The 21,860-nt window shown below is 42.1% G+C and overlaps 1 long non-coding RNA gene across 1 annotated transcript in view; it reads left to right on the top strand.

Annotated features, from left to right (window-relative positions):
* The first annotated feature begins 14,284 nt into the window (after positions 1 to 14,284).
* LOC121820637 (uncharacterized) overlaps positions 14,285 to 21,860 on the top strand; it is a 65,406-nt gene continuing 57,830 nt past the window's right edge. Inside the window, exon 1 of the long non-coding RNA XR_006061252.2 lies at positions 14,285 to 14,412. This is a non-coding gene — a long non-coding RNA (uncharacterized LOC121820637). The remainder of the gene's footprint in view (positions 14,413 to 21,860) is intronic.

Below are 21,860 nucleotides of genomic sequence, written 5' to 3'. Positions count from 1 at the left end.
CCCATGGTCTGCAGCACACCAGGCCTCCCTGTGCCTCACCATCTCCCAGAGTTTGCCCAAGTTCATGGCCATTCCATCGGTGATGCCATCCAACCATCTCATGCCCTCTCTTCCTCCTGCCTTCAATCTTTCCCAACATCAGGGTCTTTTCCAATGAGTTGGCTCTCCCCATCAGGTGGCCAAAGTATTGGAGCTTCAGCTTTAGCATCATTCCTTCCAATGAATATTCAGGGTTGATTTCCTTCAGGATTGACTGGTTTGATCTCCTTGCTGTCCAAGGGACTCTCAAGAGTCTTCTCCAGCACTGGAGCTCGAAGGTATCAATCCTGTAACACTCTGCCTTTTTTATGGTCCAACTCTCACATGACATCGAAAATCATACTTCTTCTGAAACCTGTTGGTAACCCTTGTTTTCCCAGTCCTAGCTTACCCTGGTTTGCCTGTAATCCTTGCTATTCCTTGGTTTGTAGATACATCCTCCAATCCTGCATTATCGTGTGGAGGTTTCCCTGTGCCTCATCACATGACATCATTTTTCACAAGGACACCCCACAAACTGGATTACAGTTACATATATTCACCGAACTATTTATTGAAGTGAAGTGAAGTTGCTCAGTCGTGTCCGACTCTTTGCCACCTCATGGACTGTAGCTTACCAGGCTCCTCTGTCCATGGGATTTTCCAGGCAATATTACTGGAGTCGATTGCCTTTTCCTTCTCCAGCAGATCTTCCCAACCCAGGGATTGAACCCAGGTCTCCCGCATTGTAGACAGACGCTTTACTGTCTGAGCCACCAGGGAAGTCCTATTTATTACTATTTATTCAGTTCAGTTCAGTCACTCAGTTGTGTCCGACTCTTTGCGACCCCATGAATCACAGCATGCCAGGCCTCCTTGTCCATCACCATCTCCTGGAGTTCACTCAGACTCATGTCCATCGAGTCAGTGATGCCATCCAGCCATCTCATCCTCTGTCGTCCCCTTCTCCTCTTGCTCCCAATCCCTCCCAGCATCAGAGTCTTTTCCAATGAGTCAGCTCTTCACATGAGGTGGCCAGAGTACTGGAGTTTCAGCCTTAGCATCATTCCTTCCAAAGAAATCCCAGGGTTGATCTCCTTCAGAATGGACTGCTTGGGTCTCCTTGCAGTCCAAGGGACTCTCAAGAGTCTTCTCCAACACCACAGTTTAAAAGCATCAATTCTTCGGCGCTCAGCCTTCTTCCCAGTCCAACTCCCACATCCATACATGACCGCAGGAAAAACCACAGCCTTGACTAGACGGACCTTAGTCTGCAAAGTAATGTCTCTGCTTTTGAATATACTATCTATGTTGGTCATAACTTTCCTTCCAAGGAGTAAGCGTCTTTTAATTTCATGGCTGCAGTCACCATCTGCAGTGATTTTGGAGCCCCCCAAAATAAAGTCTGACACTGTTTCCACTGTTTCCCCATCTATTTCCCACGAAGTGATGGGACTGGATGCCGTGATCTTTGTTTTCTGAATGTTGAGCTTTAAGCCAAATTTTTCACTCTCCACTTTCACTTTCATCAAGAGGCTTTTTAGTTCCTCTTCACTTTCTGCCATAAGGGTGGTGTCATCTGCATATCTGAGGTTATTGATATTTCTCCCGGCAATCTTGATTCCAGCTTGTGTTCCTTCCAGTCCAGCGTTTCTCATCATGTACTCTGCATATAAGTTAAATAAGCAGGGTGACAATATACAACATTGACGTACTTGACAATACACAGCTTTTTCTTATTTGGAACCAGTCTGTTGTTCCATGTCCAGTTCTAACTGTTGCTTCCCTGACCTGCATACAGATTTCTCAAGAGGCAGGTCAGGTGGTCTGGTATTCCCATCTCTTTATTATTCAGTCATAAAAAGGAACAAAATTGAGTCATTTGTAGAGACACAGATGGACCTAGAGAGTGTTATACAGAGGGAAGTAAGTCAGAAAAAGAAAAACAAATATGGTATATTAATGCATATATATGGAATCTAGAAAAATGGTATATAGATGATCTTATTTGCAAAGCAGAAATAGAGACACCAATGTAGAGAATAAGTGTATGGATACCAAGGGGGAAGGGGAGGGGTGGGAAGAACTGGGAGATTGAGATTGACATATATATATATATATGTATATATATATATATATATACTCTTGATAAGTATGTATAAAATAGATAACTAATCAAAACATACTGTATAGCACAGGGAACTCTATTGAATGCACTGTGGTGACCTGAAATGGAAGGAAGTCCAAATAGGAGAGGATTTATGTATATGTACGACTGATTAAAAGATGCTTACTCCTTGGAAGAAAAGTTATGACCAACCTAGTCAGCATATTGAAAAGCAGAGACATTACTTTGCCAACAAAGGTCCGTCTAGTCAAGGCTATGGTTTTTCCTGTGGTCATGTATGGATGTGAGAGTTGGACTGGGAAGAAAGCTGAGTGCCGAAGAATTGATGCTTTTAAACTGTGGTGTTGGAGAAGACTCCTGAGGGTTCCTTAGACTGCAAGGAGATCCAACCAATCCATTCTGAAGGAGATGAGCCCTGGGATTTCTTTGGAAGGAATGATGCTAAAGCTGAAGCTCCAGTACTTTGGCCACCTCATGCGAAGAGTTGACTCATTGGAAAAGACTCTGATGCTGGGAGGGATTGGGGGCAGGAGGAGAAGAGGCCAACAGAGGATGAGATGGCTGGATGGCATCACTGACTCGATGCACGTGAGTCTGAGTGAACTCTGGGAGATGGTGATGGACAGGGAGGCCTGGCGTGCTGCGATTCATGGGGTCGCAAAGAGTCAGACACGACTGAGTGACTGAACTGAACTGAACTGAACTGATGGCTGATTCATTTTGCTGTAAGTAGAAACTGACACAACATTGTTAAGCATCTATACTCCACTATAAATTTATTTTTATAAGTGGAAAGAATTAAATACTGAAAAAAAAAAAAACTGGATTAGAGGCCCACCCTACTTCAGTATGATCTTACTGCTGACCTCTTACACAATTTACTTATTTATGGAGCTCATTTATTTAAGAAAAAATATAGTTGAGTATATTTTCAGCAGCATTTCTTTGTGCATGGACTTGGAAATGGGACGGTTTTAAATTACCTCCATTCTCCATATTGAGCAGAATTTCCCATATCTTTTAAGATGAATAGCCTTTAAATGAATGAGTTAATAAGATGTTAGCTAGAAGGTTATGAAGAATCATGAAAGACTCTTTTAGAGGTGAGAGATGAGCATATACCTATGCACAAGGAGAGAGACCATGGACAAGGGAGAAATGACGCATCAGGAATGAGAGGGAATGATATGTGTAGAAACAAGGCTTGAATCAAGAATGGACGATCTTGGAATTTGGAGCACAGGTAGAGGAATTAGCTTTGAATGAGTGTGGCTTCACTTCTTCCTTTAAAACAGGAAAGCAGGAAAGAAAAGGTACAGGCTTACTTCAGTTATTGGGGAGAGTCTAGAAATAGGGGCCAGATACCTTTGTTTTCTCTGTGGTTGGATGTAGGGTGAGCAGTGGAGATGGAAGCCTGGGAAGCATGGAAGCTTTGCAGTATCAGCTGTGAGGAATAGGAGAGTGAGTCACATATGCATACATACAAGGAATTCATAATATACAAGCCTAGGATGGAAACTGTGATTTATGATGCACTGATACAGAGGCTAGGTAATGTATTTAGGGCTGAGTAAGCCCTAAACTGCTCACAAAGAGACAGTAGAGAAGTATGTAGTTGGGTTGGTAGAGGGTTAGCACTTGCAAGGCAGTTACAAATAAAGGACAGTCAGGTAAGGGTCCAGAGGATGGCATGCGAGTGGATGAAGTACAAAAGTTGAGCTGACCTTGAACTTAACCCATCCCCTGATGGTAACAGGAAAATGGAACAGACTGGACAAAGGTTGGTGACAGCGCCCCAGTGGCATCTCCAGAAATGGCAGCATCACTCAGGATGCAGTGTTGCTGTTGTGAGCAGGTTTTCTACCTACCCCTTAGGTAACAATTGTCCTGTCATTGTGGTGACAAGTACACTCTATTTCTGCTTTTGCTATGTTATATATATATATATCTAATTTAATTTGTTTTTTTTTGCAGGGAGGAGGGAGTTGCCCTGGATCTTTGCTGCTTTGCACTTGCAGTTTTCTGCTCTCATGTGATCTAGTGTTGCTTGCAGGCAGACTAGGTGCCACCAGGGAAGTCCACTGTTGCTAATCTTGGTACATAGATTCTCTATCTCCAGAAGTCTCTAAACTCCCCAAGAGTGAGCATGAGATAGGCATGGCCAGTACTCAACCCTATTGAACACAGTCCTTGGATCAGGCCATTACATTGGTCTTTGACCTTTGGATCAGGTATCCAGCTTTGGCCCAATCAGCTGAGGTCAGGGTGATGGGGTCACATGGCATGTACTTGATGCATAAGGGGCTTCTCAGAAATGTCAAAGACTTCTCACAATTCTTTCCAGAAAAAATAAAACTGAAAGTAGGACTGTTCTCATAAACGTTGGAATAACATTTCTCCTCTTGGACTTCATGACAGATCTCCATCCATTTCTCTCTTCTCTCCCATTGGGGGAGCTGGACATGGTTCAAAAAATTTCCTTTATAGAGCACCTAATTTTGTAAGTTGCATATGTTGTAGCTGCTTGAAAATTTACTCCACCCACACTCCCTATTCACATACACACATAAATAAGCTTATATACATATATATATATATGTATATATATATGTAAAACCTTGGATCCCATTTTTGAGGAAGAAATGAATTATTTTCTACACATAGCTTTCTTTCTGGTGTGCTGATATTAACAGTAGTAATGTAGAATCTTCCAAAGTGTGATAAAATGAATGGTTTCAGTTTCAAGGTGGAATTTTTTACCACTTAATATAAAACATTCTGGCAATGTCTACCAATGTCTATTATCTAGAGTAGGGCTCTGCAAACTCTTTCTGTAAGGAACCAGAGAGGAACTATTTTAGGTTTTATATCACAACCACTATCCATCACAACCACTCAACTCTCTCTTTGTAGGACTAACACAGCCGTAGACAATATGTATATCAATGAGTGTGGCTGTGTTCCAGCAAAATTTTATTTACAAAAGCAGACAGCAAGCTGGACTTGGCCCAAGCTTGTAGTTCACTGATTCCCTATCTAGAGGATAATTATTTATGGCTTCTCCTGTTAGGCTGGGTAAGAGCTGAACCTCCCAATAGTAGTGTTTTTCTAACAGATGGCCTGGAGGTTCACAGCTCTATTGACTTTCCTTATGTAGATTTAGTTACACAATAATAAATAACTGAAGGTCACCACATCACACAGCTCTGGAGCCATGCAGTGCCTAGCCTGTGTGGCCATATGCAGCATCACTGAATGTATTTAAAGTGTTTTTCTGCTGTTCCAGTCTGAGACCAGATTGAAGAAGTGAAGTGAAAGTCGCTCAGTCATGTCTGACTCTTTGCAGCCCCATGGAGCGTAGCCTGCCAGGCTCCTCTGTCCATGGAATTCTCCAGACAAGAATACTGGAGTGAGTAACTGTTCCCTTCCCCAGGGGATCTTCCCAACCCAGGGATCAAACCCAGGTCTCCTGCACTGCAGGTGGATTCTTTACTGTCTGAGCCACCAGGGACAAAGGAATAGGTTGTGTGTTCAGTTATTTAAACATCCAACATATTGGTTCAGACACTGTGACAACAACCAATAATATATCAATTAAGATCCTTGTCCTTAAGGAGCTTGTGGTTTAGTAAGGTGTTTGCTAGAGCTGCCATAACAAAGTACCACAAACTAAGTGGCTTAAAAAAAACAAATTTGAGACTTCCCTGGTGGTCCAGTGGTTAGCAGCCTTGCAACACAAGGGGACGCAGGTTTGATCCCTGGTCTGGGAACTAAGATTTCATGTGCCATGGAGCAACTTAGCCCATGCATGGCAACTACTGAGCCCACATGCCACAACTAGAGAGTCTGTGCACCACAATGAGAGGTCCCATGTGGCACATCAAAGATGGAAGATCTCAAGTGCTGCAACTGAGACCTAGTGCAGCCCAAAAACTAGGAAAATCATCACTAACTCCAAGTGTTACTCACTCAATTGTGTCAGACTCTTTGCGATCAAACTTGGGTCTTCTGCACCGAAGGCAGATTCTTTACTGTCTAAGCCACCAGGGAAGCCCTGTCACTGTTATTTTAAAACACACACACAGAGAAAGTTATTATCTCAGAGTTCTGGAGGTTAGAAGTGTGAAATCAAGGTAGGAGCCGGGCCACGCTCCCTCTGAAGTTCGCATGGGAGAATCCTTCCTAGACTCTTCGCTTCTGGTGGTTTGCCTGCAGTCTCTGCCTTATAACTGCAGCTCTTCAGTTTCTGCCTCTATCATCACATGACATTCTCCCCTCTTTTGTCTGTGTCTGTGTCTCTTTTCCTCTTCCATTAAGGATACCAATCATAATAGATTCAGAGCCCACCCCTACTCCAGTATGACCTCATCTTCTCTGAGCTAATTATATCTGCAACAACCCTACTTCCAAATAAGGTCATACTCTGAAATACAAGGAGTTGGGACTTCGACACATCTTTTTCGTGGGGGACACGATTCAGTCCATAACACAAAGTGAGAATACATGTGAAATGAATGTGAAAACTTAGGGTTGCTATGATGGAAGTCTGTATCGAGTACATGGTGAGGGCAGAGATGGAGAAGATAAATTTTACCTGGGAGAATCAGGAAAGTTGGTATGAATGAGGTGAAGCTTGAGCAGATTTTGGAAAATGATGCTGAATATTTGCCAGGTGCAGATGGGGTGTGAGCTGCGCCTGGGGATTGGAAGAGCATTCCCTGTTGGAGCAGCAAGAGAGGCAGGAAGTACTGTAGTATGGTGTAACCCATTCCATAATGGTCCACTAAAACCTGAGAGGGCTTTAGGCTTCCTGTTTTCCAAAGAAATAAAACTGAGGTCTAAACACTTTGGCTATTCGATGCATCTATGAGTTAAGATCACTGGCAGCTTCAAAATTTCAATGCAGAAGGGGATCAGGAGGATAATCTAATTGGAAGGTTTGTGACTAATCAAAGCTACATGTGTATAAAAAACACTGTTTTTTCTCTAGTTTTGCTTAGTTTGCCTGTTATAGATGAATAAAGATAGCAATACTGTCTAAAGATGCCTTCATTAGCACGTCACATAAAATGGAGAAAACTGAACATTTCTTTTTAAAAGTACTGATTTTTATTTATTTATTTGGCTACACCTGGTCTTCACTGTGGCATGGAGTATCTTTAGTTGTAATGTGTGGGATCTAGTTCCCCGAGCAGGGATGGAACCTTGGCCTCCTGCTTTGGGAGGGTGAAGTCTTAGCCACTGAACCACCAGGGAAGTCCCAACTACATGTTTCAAAGAATAAGCACATTCAGAGGTGGCTTGAAGGGCCAGTGATGGAGACTTTGAAAAAGCGCCAACCCTCCTCCTGGCCTCTTACCCATTCACATCTCTAGGGATTGAGTGTTGATTCTGTTCCTAACACTGCAAGGAGATCCAACTAGTCCATTCTGAAGGAGATCAACCCTGGGATTTCTTTGGAAGGAATGATGCTAAAGCTGAAGCTCCAGTACTTTGGCCACCTCATGCGAAGAGTTGACTCATTGGAAAAGACTCTGATGCTGGGAGGGATTGGGGGCAGGAGGAGAAGGGGACGACAGAGGATGAGATGGCTGGATGGCATCACGGACTCGATGGATGTGAGTCTGAGTGAACTCCGGGAGTTGGTGATGGACAGGGAGGCCTGGCGTGCTGCGATTCATGGGGTGGCAAAGAGTCGGACACAACTGAGCGACTGAACTGAACTGAACTGAACACTGTACTAAGTGATACATGCATTATATCTCATTATCCCTAATTTATAGAAGAAGGCAGTGAGGTTGAGAGGGGTTAAATACATTGCCTCACTCAAACAACTAGTGATTTCATTTTAATGATAATCTAAAAAAATTATAATAAATACGTGAACTAGGATGCTGCCCTGTCCAACGCAGTAGCCACTAGCCACATATGTCTATTTAAATAAAAATTAATTATTGAATAAAAACTCTGTTCCTGGGTTACACTAGTCCCATTTAAGTTCTCCATAGTCACATGTGGCCAGGGGCTGCCATGTTGGACAATACCAGATATAGAACATTTTAACTAACAGTAAGATGAATACTTTATCACTGAGTGCTGTCTCAGGATTTTGCTCCTGTTGGCTTTGTGTCTGTAATCATTTTGGCACGACATGGCATTCCTAATTGTCCCAGGCAAATAAGGAGTAGAGTTGGCCTTAGGATGGAAATAATGCATTACCACTGTATTAATGAAGGTAATCTAATAGTTCAAATGAAGAAACATGGAGAGATCATTTCATAAATGCACCAACATCAAAAGAGCCTGTCCTGGGGCAATCAGTACCCTGTTTACTCTGTAATCAGTTATGGAGTTGCTGCAAAATAGCATCATTCATCTCATTAAATTAGTACTGTCTATTTAAATATCACTGGCTCCTTAGTTTTATTTAAATTTATTATTTAAAAAAGCCTTTGGTTTATAAGAACTATAACTTTTAGGAATTTGCACCTAGTTTGATTTTTCTTATAGATTTCTTTCTTTCTTTATTTGGCTGTGGTGGGTCTTTGTTGCTGCGCCTGGGCTTTCTCTGATTGTTGCAAGCAGGGGCTGGCTGGCTACCCATTGCAATGGGTTCTCTTGTTGCAGAGCACGGGTTCTAGGGCTTCAGTAGCTGCAGCACGTGGGCTCAGTAGCTGTGACTCATGGGTTCTAGAGTGGTGGCTCAGTAGTTCTGGCCCATGGGTTTAGTTGCTCCACGGTACATGGGATCTTCCCAGACCAGGTGTCCCTTGAATTGCAAGGTGAATTCTTCACCACTGAACCACCAGGGAAGACCTGTACCTAGTTGTATTTGTGTACATATTAAGATAACATTTATACTAAGGATAATTTAAATAACTTATTTAACTTCTATGCAGAGTACATCATGCGAAATGCTGGGCTGGATTAAGCACAAGCTGGAATCAAGATTGCCAGGAGAAATATCAGTAACCTCAGATATGCAGATGACACCATCCTTATGGCAGAAAGTAAGGAAGAACTAAAGAGCCTCCTGATGAAAGTGAAAGAGGAGAGTGAAAAAGCTGGTTTAAAACTCAACATTCAGAAAAACTAAGATCATGGCATCTGGTCCCATCACTTCATGGCAAATAGATGGGGAAACAATGGAAACAGTGACAGACTATTTTGGGGGGCTCCAAAATCACTGCAGATGGTGACTGCAGCCATGAAATTAAAAGACGCTTAGTCCTTGGAAGAAAAGCTATGACCAATCTAGATAGCATATGAAAAAGCAGGGACGTTATTTTGCCACCAAAATGTCCATCTAGTCAAAACTATGGTTTTTCCAGTAGTCATGTATGAATGTGGAAGTTGGACTATAAAGAAAGCTGAGTGCCAAAGAATGGATGCTTTTGAACTGTGGTGCTGGAGAAGACTTTTGAGAGTCCTTTGGACTGCAAGGAGATCCAACTAGTCCATCCTAAAGGAAATCAGTCCTGGATATTCATTGGAAGGACTGATCCTGAAGCTGAAACTCGAACACTTTGGCCACCTGATGCGAAGAACTGACTCATTGGAAAAGACCCTGATGCTGGGAAAGATTAAAGGCAGGAGGAAAAGGGGATGACAGAGGATGAGATGGTTGGATGGCATCACCAACTCAATGGACATGAGTTTGAGTAAGCTCCGGGAGTTGGTGATGGACAGGGAAGCCTGGGATGCTGCAGTCCGTGGGGTCGCAAAGAGTTGGACACAACTGAGTGACTGAACTGAATTTAAATAAATATAAGAATCACTGGAGAATTTTCATTCCTCTTAGAAGAATTCATTTTAAGGACTTCCCTGGTGGTCCAGTGGTTAAGAACCTGCCTTGCAAAGCAGGGGAGGCGGGTTCCATCCCTGGTCAGGAAACTAAGATCCCACATGCTGCAGAACAACTCAGCACTGCAACTACTGAAGCCCAAGCACCATAACTAGAAAGTCCATGGGCTGCAGTGAAAGATCCACCTGACACAAGGAAGATCCTCTGCGCCACAACTAAGGCTGGATGCAGCCAAATAAATATTAAATAAATATTCATTAAAAAAAAAGAATAGGTCATTATATTACCCAAGATTGAGAAACACTATGAAAGCCTTTAGGATGAAGAGACCTGAACACCTTACCTGTAACACATAGTCCCAGGCCCACAGAGTGGCATGATTGTCAGGATCCTATCAAATCTGGATGAACTAGAGCCCTCTTGGGGCTTCCCTCATAGCTCACTTGGTAAAGAATCTACCTGCAATGCAGGAAACCCCAGTTCGAGTCCTGGGTCAGGAAGATCCACTGGAGAAGGGATAGCCTATCCACTCCAGTGTTCTTGGGCTGCTCTTGCGGCTCAGCTGGTAACAAGTCTGCCTGCGATGTGAGAGACCTGAGTTGGGAAGATCCCCTGCAGAAGGGAAAGGCTGCTGCTGCTATTCTGTCCTCGAGAACTCTATGACTGTATAGTCCAAGGGATTGCAAGGAGTCAGACACAACTGAGCGATTTTCACAACAGCAAGAGCCCTCTTGGACACCAGTATGCCATAATTCTACCCAGGGATATATGTCACAATATTTTAAATTTATTTGTTTTTGGCTGCACTGGGTCTCCATTGTTGCGTGTACATTTTCTCTAGTTGCAGAGACGGGGGGCTCCTCTTTGTCGCAGTGCACAGGTTTCTCATTGCGGTGGCCTCTCTCGCAGGGCACACGCTCTAGGCATATGGTCTTCAGCAGCTGCTGCTCAGGGTCTCTAGACTGTGGACTCAGTAGCCACGGCACACAAGCTTAGCTGCTCCGAGGCATGTAGTATCTTCCCTGACCAGGAATCGAACCCATGTCCCCTGAATTAGCAGGCGGATTCTTATCCACTGGATCACCAGTCCCTACCCAGAGATATATTATTAACAGAAGATCAGCTGCAGCAGTGGCAAGACATTCACACTGACAAAGCACACTTTTCTAATCACCCCCTGTTCTAGAATTCCAATAGTGAAACTTGATTTATACCATTTACACCTAAATGCTGATTTTCCCACCACCTCATTCATAGTTCTTAGTACACAGAACATGTTTGTAGTGAGGAAGGAGACCACAAAGCCAGACTTACATTTCTCATTTTCTGGCTCATGAATATTTTTTTTCCTCATCTTCATCAAATCAACTATTCTCAAGCACCTCATGGATGGGAAAATAGAACTCGAGAGCGTCATTTTCATATTACCACTTCACAGTGTTTTACCAAAAGATTTCATGTCTTCTCACTTAATCCTTGGCCTCCAGCTTCCTCCTTGAAATCTGCAGATGAATTTCACCCTCTCAGAGGCAAACACTGCTTTTCTCTCCATAAATGAGAAACAGGGGTATCTAGGCTGGGCTATCTCGCTGGGCGCACCCCAGGGCTACTATCAGCTCAAGCTGGTCTTTTCACTGTGATTGCAGTGTGTCAGAGAAGCCCATTCAGGCAACTCCTACATCACTGGGGAAGTAAACTATTATTTTTAGTGGTTTTGTAGATTACATTGAGACTCCTTATTTATGTTGTTGCCCAGAATATGTATCCCCAGAACCTTGAATTTCTTACCTCTTATTTCTGAAAAGTGCTTGGTAAATATTCCCACTATTTGCTGCAAAATGAGACTTCAGGAAGACACAGGTTCTTATGTAAGCAGCAAATAAGCTCCCCAAACCTATGAACTGGAAGAATACTGCTACTGCTACTGCTAAGTCACTTCAGTTGTGTTCGACCCTCAGCGACCCCATGGACCGCAGCTTTCTAGGCTCCTCCATCCATGTGGTTTTCCAGGCAAGAGTGCTGGAGTCGAGTGCCATTGCCTTCTCCGGGGAAGGATACTAGAAAGTGTTAAAAAGAAAGAAAACACCTGCTTACCACCTTTCAGTATCCCCCAAAGATATGCAAACTAATACTGACAAGAGTTTTTGAACTTCACTCCCTCCCCTTGAGAAGTTTCTGGTTGTTAAGTAAGTAAGGCCATCTTTTACTCAGACTTTTGCAAGTGGAATTAATTATAATTGTTGAAGTTCAATTATGCTACACTAATAATAGTAGTCACCACTTATTTGGCTCTTACTCTATATTAGATACTCTGCCAAGCTGTTTATATATATTATTTTATTTATTCCTTATGACTACTTAGTGAAGGTAGGTAGTATTATCTCTATTTTATAGATTTAAAAAACCGAAGGAGAAACGGGGAGGCTTAGAAATTAGTCTGAGGTCATGTAGGTGCTGAACGTCTGAGTCAAGATTTGAATTCAGAACTTCATGAAATCCCAAGCCCACACTCTTAGCCTTGCAAACAGTAATAAAATAAGACTATATATAATAAGGAGCCATATTCGAGTTAATTTGTTGTTGCTTCTCAATCTAAGCATTCTGATTTTTTTTTTTTTAATTAGAGTATCATTGCTTTTTGGGGTCCAGGTGGCTCAGTGGTAAAGAATCTGCCAGCCAAGAAGAAGCCATGGGTTCGATCTCTGGGTCAGGAAGATCCCCTGGAGGAGAAAATGGCAGCCCACTCCAGTATTCTTGTCTGCAAAATCCCATGGACAGAGGAGTCTGGTGGGCTATAATCCCTGGGGTTGCAAAAGAGTTGGACAGGACTGAGCACCTAAAGAACAACATTGTTGCTTTAGAGCATTGCGTTAGTTTCTGCTGCACAGAAGGTGAACCAGCCACCTGCAGATGTATTAATATGTATTAATATGTCCCTCTTTTCTAGGATTTCCTTCCCATTTAGGTTACCACAGAGCACTGAGTAGCGTTCCCTGTGCTATACAGGTTCTCATTAGTTATCTATTTTATACGCAGCAGTGATTTTCAATATTTACTTCCCATTTTCGGGAAAATGTCAAGACGAAGTTTCACTATGGTCAGTTACAGATCATTCTTAAGTTATATTGCGTGGTATCAGCAACTCAAATACCCTTCATAAAGTACTTTTTCTCCCCCCTACCCCCCCACTTAGTTCACGAGGTTTGGCCCTGAGTCCCCAAAGCACTTTCATCTGCAGTCAGAGAGTCCTTATGAAGGGAACTGATGCCCCTTTTCATCCCAGGGTGGACTCTCAGCAGTGCTCTGCAATCAGGACTTCACTTCTCCAAGTGGGGTCACCTTCGCCAGCGAGTTCAGCCACCCACAGCTGGGCGTCCACGGGACAGGAACAGAATAATGAATTGCCCACTTGAAGATTCAAGGGGGATTTTGAGAGCCTGATGTTTTTCCAGGTTCTTGGTAAGCATCCTAGTTTCAGTTAATAAAAAAAAAAATCACTGCTCTTTAGAAAAGCACAAGCAGGGTTTAAATTCAGATTACTTTTAGAAAATCTTGGTATTTCTTTTGAGTATCATTAGGTAATCTTTGGTAAGTAACTCCATAAACCCTAGAGTAGCCTGTTCATTGTAAAATCAGCTTTGCCCTCCCCACTCTGCCCCCATCTTCAGGTCCAGGAGCATACTCAGAAAGCCGGCTTGCTTGTGCTTGCGCTCAGTCGTGTCTGACTCTTTGTGACCCCAGGGACTGTAACCTGCCAGGTTCCTCTGTCCATAAAATTTTCCAGGCAAGAACATGGAGTGGGTTGTCATTTCCTCTTCCAGGGGATCTTCCTGACCCAGGGACTGAATCCACGTCTCTTGCATTGGCAGGCAGATTCTTTGCCACGGAGCCACCTGGGAAGTCCTACATACTCATTATTTTTGCCCCTTATCAGTTTATTTAGGGGAAAATGTATCCCCAGAGAAGAGTAACAGTTTGACAGTACTAACTGGTTAGTTAGTTCACATGCTGTAAAACCTTTTCCATAAAATTTATCTAATGTGGAATTTGTGACGTTTGTTCTGAACTTGTCCAAAGTTTGTGTTTGCACCAGAATTACAAGGATTTGCTAGGCAAATAAATAATGTCTGCATAATTGTAACTTGTAAAGAAAAGAGCTTAAAGGGAAGGGGGTAAAAAAGTCTTTTGCTATGAACTGAATTGCATATCCCCCAAATTTGGATGTTGACGCCCCAACCCCAAATGCAATGGTACTTAAGGAGGCCCTTTGAGAGATAATTAGGTTCAGGTGAGGTCAGGAGGGTGGGATCTATGAGGGGAGTCAGTGTCTGATCAGAATAGATAGCAGTGAGCTTGCGCGCTCACTCTGCCTTGAGCAGCCAGCTAGTTGGGTCATCTGCAAACCAGGAAGTGAACCCCACTACGTCAGCTCCCTGATTTCGGACTTGAAGCCACCACAACCGTGAGAAAATTAATTTCTGTTATTTAAGCCACCAAGTTATGATGTTATGGTAACCTGAGCTGATAAATGTATCTTTCATTTCTTTAGAAGTCCCTATTTTCATGTAAAGCTAATTAGTAATTTTACAGTTATCATTTATGCGTGTGTTCATTAAAGGAAAGCTAAGCCTCTCCTTGGCCGATGTTTTTTATCATACTCTTTAACTTGGAAGTGATAAAACTGCCTTTTAAAACATTGTATAGGGCAGCTTTTTCAATAGTTTGGACAGAGTTGTAGCCAATTAGCCAGAATTTGTGAATTTTTATTCTTTTGCCCCAAAACTCTGAAGAAGTCATTATGTATCATAACACATGTTATAACCTATAAAACACATGGGCATATTTCTCACAGCAGAATTGTGTATCTTATTATACAAACATTAAAATGGAATGAATTTATGTGAATAATCGTTGAAGCTGGGTATCGCGTATGTGGGGTTGTATTATTCGCTCTATGTTTGATGTTTGTAGACATTTTAAGATGTTGATAATACAGAGTTTTAAATGATTATGTACACATGGACTACGTATGAGCTAATGCGTTGACAAATTGACTTTGCAACAATATAAGTGTGGTTGCTTAGTTGTGTTTTGGTCCATAACAAATTTTTTTTTTTAATGGAAAAAAACCCCACAATCTCCTGGTCTTTTCTTCAAAAGTGCAAACCGTGCCAGCTGATTTGAATGAGAGAGAATGTTTTTCACTCTATTTTCACAGCTGTCTTATCAGTTTCCTAAACTCAATTAGGGTGGAGCACAGGAATTTCAATATGAGGGGACTAGGGGCTTTGTTGTGGTCTGAAGATAATGTTATCTTCCTGGGCTAACCTCTTAGAGTGAAGACATTTCCCCAGAGGAGGGGAAAAGCAGAGCCTTAAAGATGTCTTCATAGAGTTTGCAGAATGGTTGAAACTTAACAGTCTATGGAGAACTATGCCAGCCTTGTGGGAAAATGATTTGGTATTCAATTGTTTTCACTTGGGCACTTTCCCAGACTAGATAAAGCCTCTCCGTTCCATCCTACCCCTCCTCCACCCTAAAATTCCCTGAACCCTAGGTGTGGCGGGCTTGCTTTTGTTCAGGATGAAACAGGGCAAGAACTATCAGGTAGATAAGGAAAGTACCCTTTCTGTTTCTTGCCTGCTGACATCATGCCTGTGTTCTCTTGGCTTCAGTGTGGAAATGAGAATTTACACAATTTTAGAGGGAGTGTCTGTTACTGTTCATCATGAGCTGAATAATTATTTAGGTTCTTGACCTCTTTACATGATCTGGAAATCCATGCCTGTGAGATATGAATCGAGCCGAGGACTTTATGAGAAACAGAGTATTTTTTTTTTTTTTTTGCAGAGTTTTCATTTTACTCATAACCTAGTTTTAGACTGGAGATGTGGGTGGTGCGTATTCAGGCCCTTCATGAGGCATTACACAATCTATTTGAGTTATACAAAGTGGATAGAAAAGTGGTATAACCCATTTTTTAAAAAGTGTTTCATAATAGAGACTCAAAAACCCTAGAAAATTCTTCAGGGCATGGAATTCTTGACATTGTTTCTTGATGGAAGAGAAGAACTCTCAAATAATTGTAAATACTCACTGCTTCTATAGTTCACAAGGTAGAAGGGGGAAAGGAGGATAAATGCAACAGACTGAGGGTGTAGGGGAGGCTTTGCCCTTGGGACTCATCAACCACTTATTGGTTCAAAGGTCTGAACCCTAGACCTAGACGAGAATCCTATATTTGACGAGAATCCCATATTTGGTGGACTGCAGTTAGTAGAACTATTAGATTTATCATAACAGATTTTCATCAGGAAATATCACTGAGAGTAATAGAAGGAATGAATGAAATCTGAAACTTAATTTGGAAGCCCCTCATGCCCCCTAAGGAAAAAAAAAAATGAAAAAATTGCTTTTCATTGAGATAAAAGCAAACATTAAGATCTTCTCTTTCCCTGTCTCTCCAGAATTTTTACAGGAAATTTATTTTCTATGCTTTCATCATCATGAATCATATTTTGAGAGCTCGTAAGATATGTAGCAATGTCATTAGGCAATTGGGAAAATCATGTAGAAGTTTATGAGTCATAATGGTCCCAGATTTCAAAGATCATATCTTGTACTAATTTATTAAATGCTGAGTGCCTGCTCTGTGCTAGGCACCCTTTTAGGTGCTGGGTGTATGGCAAAACACAAGAAAGACAAGGCTCTAGCTCTCGCAGAGCTTCCATTCTGATGTGGATAGACTCACAAAGCAATGAAGCATCAATCAGTAATAAGTACTCTGCGTGTGTGGGTGCATGCCTGCGCGCTCAGTCATGTCCAACTCTTTATGGCCCCATGGACTGTAACTACCAGGCTCCTCTGCCCGTGGAATTTTCCAGGCAAAAATGCTGGAGTGGGTTGCCATTTCCTACTCCAGGGGTTCTTCCCAACCCAGGGATTGAACCCATGTCTCTTGCATCTCCTACATTCTTTACCATTAGCACCACCTGGGAAGCCCCAGTAAGTGCTAATATCAAATAATTTAGGATAGAGTGATAGCATATGAGTGAATGTTTTAAATTGGGTGATAGGGGAAGGCCATTCGGAGAAGGTGACATTTGCTTTTTGTTGTTGTTTTAGTTAATTTAGCTTTGGCTATGCTGGGTCTTCGTTGCTGTGTACAGCCTCTCTCTAGTTGCCATGAGTGGGGGCTACTCTTTGTCGCAGTGCCCTGGCTTTCCATTGTTGTGGCCTCTCGTTCTTGGTTGCCCCTCAGCGTATGGGATCCTCCCAGACTAGGGAGTGAACTTGTGTCCCCTGCATTGGCAGTAGATTCTTAACCACTGGACCACCAAGGAAGTCCACAGAAAGTTCCATTTGAATTGAGACCTGAGTATTGGAAGAAGTCAGCATTGGAAGATTAAGGGAGTTGATAATCTAGGCAGAGGGAGCAAATAATACAGAATTCTTAACCTGCACAAGGAACAGAAAGATAGTAAGTGTGGCTAGGGCTTGGGGAGCAGCAGCAGGAGTGATCTGGTCAGAGGGAGGACCAGAAACCTAGCAATACAGAGCCGCGAAAGCCAGAATTTATACTAACCGTGATGGAATGACATTGAAGGGTTTTGAGCAGAGGAGTGATATTACTTGAGTATAAAAATATTACTTTGGTTATCACATGGAGAATGGATTATATAAACTGTCTATAATAATTTCAGTAAGAGAGAGTGATGGCTTGGATCAGTATCAAAATGAAGCAAAGCAGATAGGTGTGGGATGTGTTTGAGGTAGAGTAGATAGCTCTTGGTGGTGGGTTCAAGGTGGGGGGAGGAGAAAATGGATGATCCCCCCAGGCTCTCTGGGCCCCTGTTAGAGCTTTTTGCTAGATAAGGAGGGGCTTCAGGCTGGAAGAGGCATTGATCAGGCTGGGGAAAGGAGTTTTTGCCTTGGGGGCATGTTAATTTGGAAATTAAACATCCAAATTAGGTGTGAAGTAGGCAGGTGTCACAAAGAGTTGGACACGACTGAGCAGGCACACAGACAGCTGGTTAAGAAGGTTAGAGCAGGAAATACATATTTGGGAGATGTCAGCGTAGAGGGTAAGACAAGAGCCAATGAAGTGGGTTGAAGAGAGAATGAAAAGGTGAGAAATGAAGACAGTAGCTACAGACAACTTTTTATAAGGTGGCACTGTGAGTGGAGAATAGAGAAATACAGTTGCAGGAGCATGAGGGGTCAAGGACTATTTTCTTAAAAATAGTTTATATGTATATATATGCATATATATAGATACTTGTGTATATATGTATATATATATATACTTTTTAAAGTTCTCATGCTCAATCATTTCAGTTGTGTCTGACTCTGTGAACCTATGGATCGTAGCCTGCCAGGTTCCTCTGTCCATGGGATTCTCCAGGCAAGAATACTGAAGTGGGTGGCCATGCTCTCCTCTACGGGCTCCTCCTGACCTGGGGACCAAACCCACGTCTCTTGGATTTCCTGCATTGCAGACAGAATCCTTACTGCTGAGCCACTGGGAAAGCCTATATATTTTCAGATGAGAGTACTAAACTATGTAAGCTGATGGGAATGATGCTGGACAGAGGGGAAAATTATAGTCTAAGAGGTCACCTTTTCCATCTCCTCCGAGCATAGATCCAAAGAGAGAGGACAGTTTGGAAAGACTAAAAGCATAGCTTACATTTGTTATGTATATATTTCAGGCTTTGGGAGAGCAGCAGGACAGAAAGAGAAGCTAAGCTTGGAGAAAAGGAAATTAGGAAAGGCAAGAGAAGAAAGAAATATGATTTTTAAAAACAATACAGAGTTAGAAAATATATCTGTGGGACCTGGAGAGGGGGACTGAGGAATGAATGAGTTATGCTTCTACCTTCTAGAGACATATTATTCTAGGAGATAGCACTTCCATTGCCCACCAGAGTTTTTCTGCCCTAGGGAGGGCATCAGTTAAGAATGGTGCTGACATTCAGAGTTCCCTGGCAGTCCAGATGTTAAGACTTTGTCTTCCAGTGCTGGAGATGTAGGTTTGATGGTGATTGCAGCCATGAAATTAAAAGACACTTACTCCTTGGAAGGAAGGTTATGACCAACCTAGACAGCATATTCAAAAGCAGAGACATTACTTTGCCAACAAAGGTCCATTTAGTCAAGGCTATGGTTTTTCCAGTGGTCATGTATGGATGTGAGAGCTGGACTGTGAAGAAAGCTGAGTGCCAACGAATTGATGCTTTTGAACTGTGGTGTTGGAGAAGACTCTTGAGAGTCCCTTGGGCTGCAAGGAGATCCAACCAGTCCATCCTAAAGGAAATCAGTCCTGGGTATTCATTGGAAGGACTGATGCTAAAGCTGAAACTCCAATACTTTGGCCACCTCATGCGAAGAGTTGACTTACTGGAAAAGACCCTGATGCTGGGAGGGATTGGGGGCAGGAGGAGAAGGGGACAACAGAGGATGAGATGGCTGGATGGCATCACCGACTCGATGGACATGAGTTTGAGTGAACTCTGGGAGTTGGTGATGGACAGGGAGGCCTGGTGTGCTGCGATTCATGGGGTTGCAAAGAGTCGAACATGACTGAACGACTGAACTGAACTGACTGAGAGAGCTAAGATCCCACATGCTTCATGACCAAAGCATAAAACATATAAGCAATATTGTAACAAATGCAATAAAGACTTTAAAAATGGTCTACATCCAAAAAAAGAAGTCTTAATAAAAAAAGAATTCTCTGTGCTTCCAACACAGGGGATACATGTTCAATCCCTGTACTGGGAACTAAGATCCCACATGCTGTGCAGTGCAGCCAAAAAAAAAAAAAAAAATTCTTGGAAGAATGGTGCCGACATAAACTCCTGGCTCTGGTTCTTGCTTTAAGGGAGCAAGTTATGGAAATTCTTTGTGCCTTGGTTTCCTTACCTGAAACATAAGCTCAGCAGTGCTTGCCTTGTGAGGTTAGCGTGTGAATTAAAAAAATGAGACTATTCTTGTAAAGCACATGGCAAACTTATTCTCCTTCTAGACACCTCTGAGCCTTTGAGCAAATCCTGCCTTAGGTCCCTTGAGGCCAGGGAACATATCTCATCTTTTAATTTTCCAGGGCATTTAATATATATATATATATATATATAGCCCTAACTGTAAGTGAATTTTGAATGCTTGCCCTTTTCCCCCCTTCTTTTCTTTCCCTTTCCTTCTTCTGTGCGAAACCTCATCTCGTGCTGCTCACCACCCTACCTCATATCCCTTTATACTTGCATTTTTGGTCTGTAGAGTGTTCTGTTGGATGTAGAATCACAAAAAGGTAGGACTTTAGCTTTATTCTATCTTCCCTCCCAAAGCCAGAAAGATTTCAAGTTGAACACCTTGATTTAAAAATGAAAAGTTTATGCCAACACTAAATTTATCTTTTATTGCAGCATGTATAATTTCTTTTCTTGATCTAGTTGATTAGCGCCACAAAGATTGGTTCCCAAGAAACTCTCTGACCCAAGATCGAGCACAGCCCAACATCGGTTTCTGACACTCTTAGTCTGCTTTATTATGAAACATTTCAGTCAGAGGGAACAATAAAAGTAAAATATACAAACACAGACATTTCATCCAGTTTTAACTGCCTATATCCCCACTCTCCCCATAAGTAATCTCTACCTTGAAATTTGTACTTACCTTTTATGAAATAGTATGTTTTTTAAAATTTTTTTTTTTATTGGACTATAGTTGATTTACAATGTTTTGTTTCAGGTGAACAGTGAAGCAATTCAGTTATTACGTGTACATATATCTATTCTTTTTCAAATTTTTTTTCCCATTTAGGTTATTATAGAATATTGAGCAGAGTTTCCTGTGCTATACAGTAGATCCTTGTTGGTTATCTATTTTAAATATAGTCGTGCGTACATGTCAATCTCAAACTCCCAGTTCGTCTGTCTCCCTCACCTTTCCCCTTTGGTAACCATAAATTTGTTTCATATTCAGATTTTTATCCCTTGGTTTCATATGTACGAGTCCATATCAAGTTCTGCTTTCCTCGGGTTTCTGATGTGGACATATAGTAGGATCTCAGAGTTTGTTGAAAGAATAAAGTTTGCTTGCTTGAGAATAGGAAATCGGTCTTTTCCTTCCTTTTCTGTTACTATTCCCAAAGTTTGTCTCACATACTTGGTGATCTTGGATGGTAAAATAGATGCTTAACAACTTAATGACCAGAGATGTATTAATCCATCTTTTGTTACCCAGCATTATTGACCAGAGATGTTTCACTGTTCACTTTCATAACAAAGAGCTGGCCACAGGCCTTAGTTTCTACAAAAATCCCCCAATCAATAATGTGTTTTAATTACTGTTACCCTATATAAAATTTATGAAGTACATCATAGCTATCTAACTAATTCTCATGGGGTCTGCCTCTAATAGAGGCAGAATGTAATACTATAAAGTAATAAAATCACCTATGTATAGAGGGAGAATGCTCAGTCGATTCTGACTCTTTGGGGCCCCATGGACTGTAGCTAGCCAGGCTCCTCTGTCCATGGAATTTTCCAGTCAAGAATACAGAAGTAGGGTGATATTTCCTACTCCAGGGGACCTTCCCAACCCAGGATCAAACCCTTGTCTCTTGCATCTCCTGAGTTAGGCAGGTGGATTCTTTACCACTAGTGCCACCTGGGAAGCCCACCACAAATTATCCAGTTGAGTTTCGGGCATGTTGAAAATCCTTTTAGTTGCTGTTTGTGGCTATTCGGTATCTGTCTTTTCCCACAGGAGAACATGTTGTCTTAGACTCCCCTAATTAGAGGCACTTGCATGAGACCTCTTAGGGAACAGAAGAAGCCATTGTCTTCTAGAGGCTGTGTGCTTAGTTACTCAGTCATTCATGTCTGACTCTCTGTGACCCCATGGACT

Source organism: Ovis aries, chromosome 11 (genome assembly GCF_016772045.2).
Source record: "Ovis aries strain OAR_USU_Benz2616 breed Rambouillet chromosome 11, ARS-UI_Ramb_v3.0, whole genome shotgun sequence".
Taxonomy (NCBI): domain Eukaryota; kingdom Metazoa; phylum Chordata; class Mammalia; order Artiodactyla; family Bovidae; genus Ovis; species Ovis aries.
The sequence above is the reverse complement of the archived record's forward strand: the minus strand, read 5'-3'. Positions and strand labels throughout refer to the sequence as shown.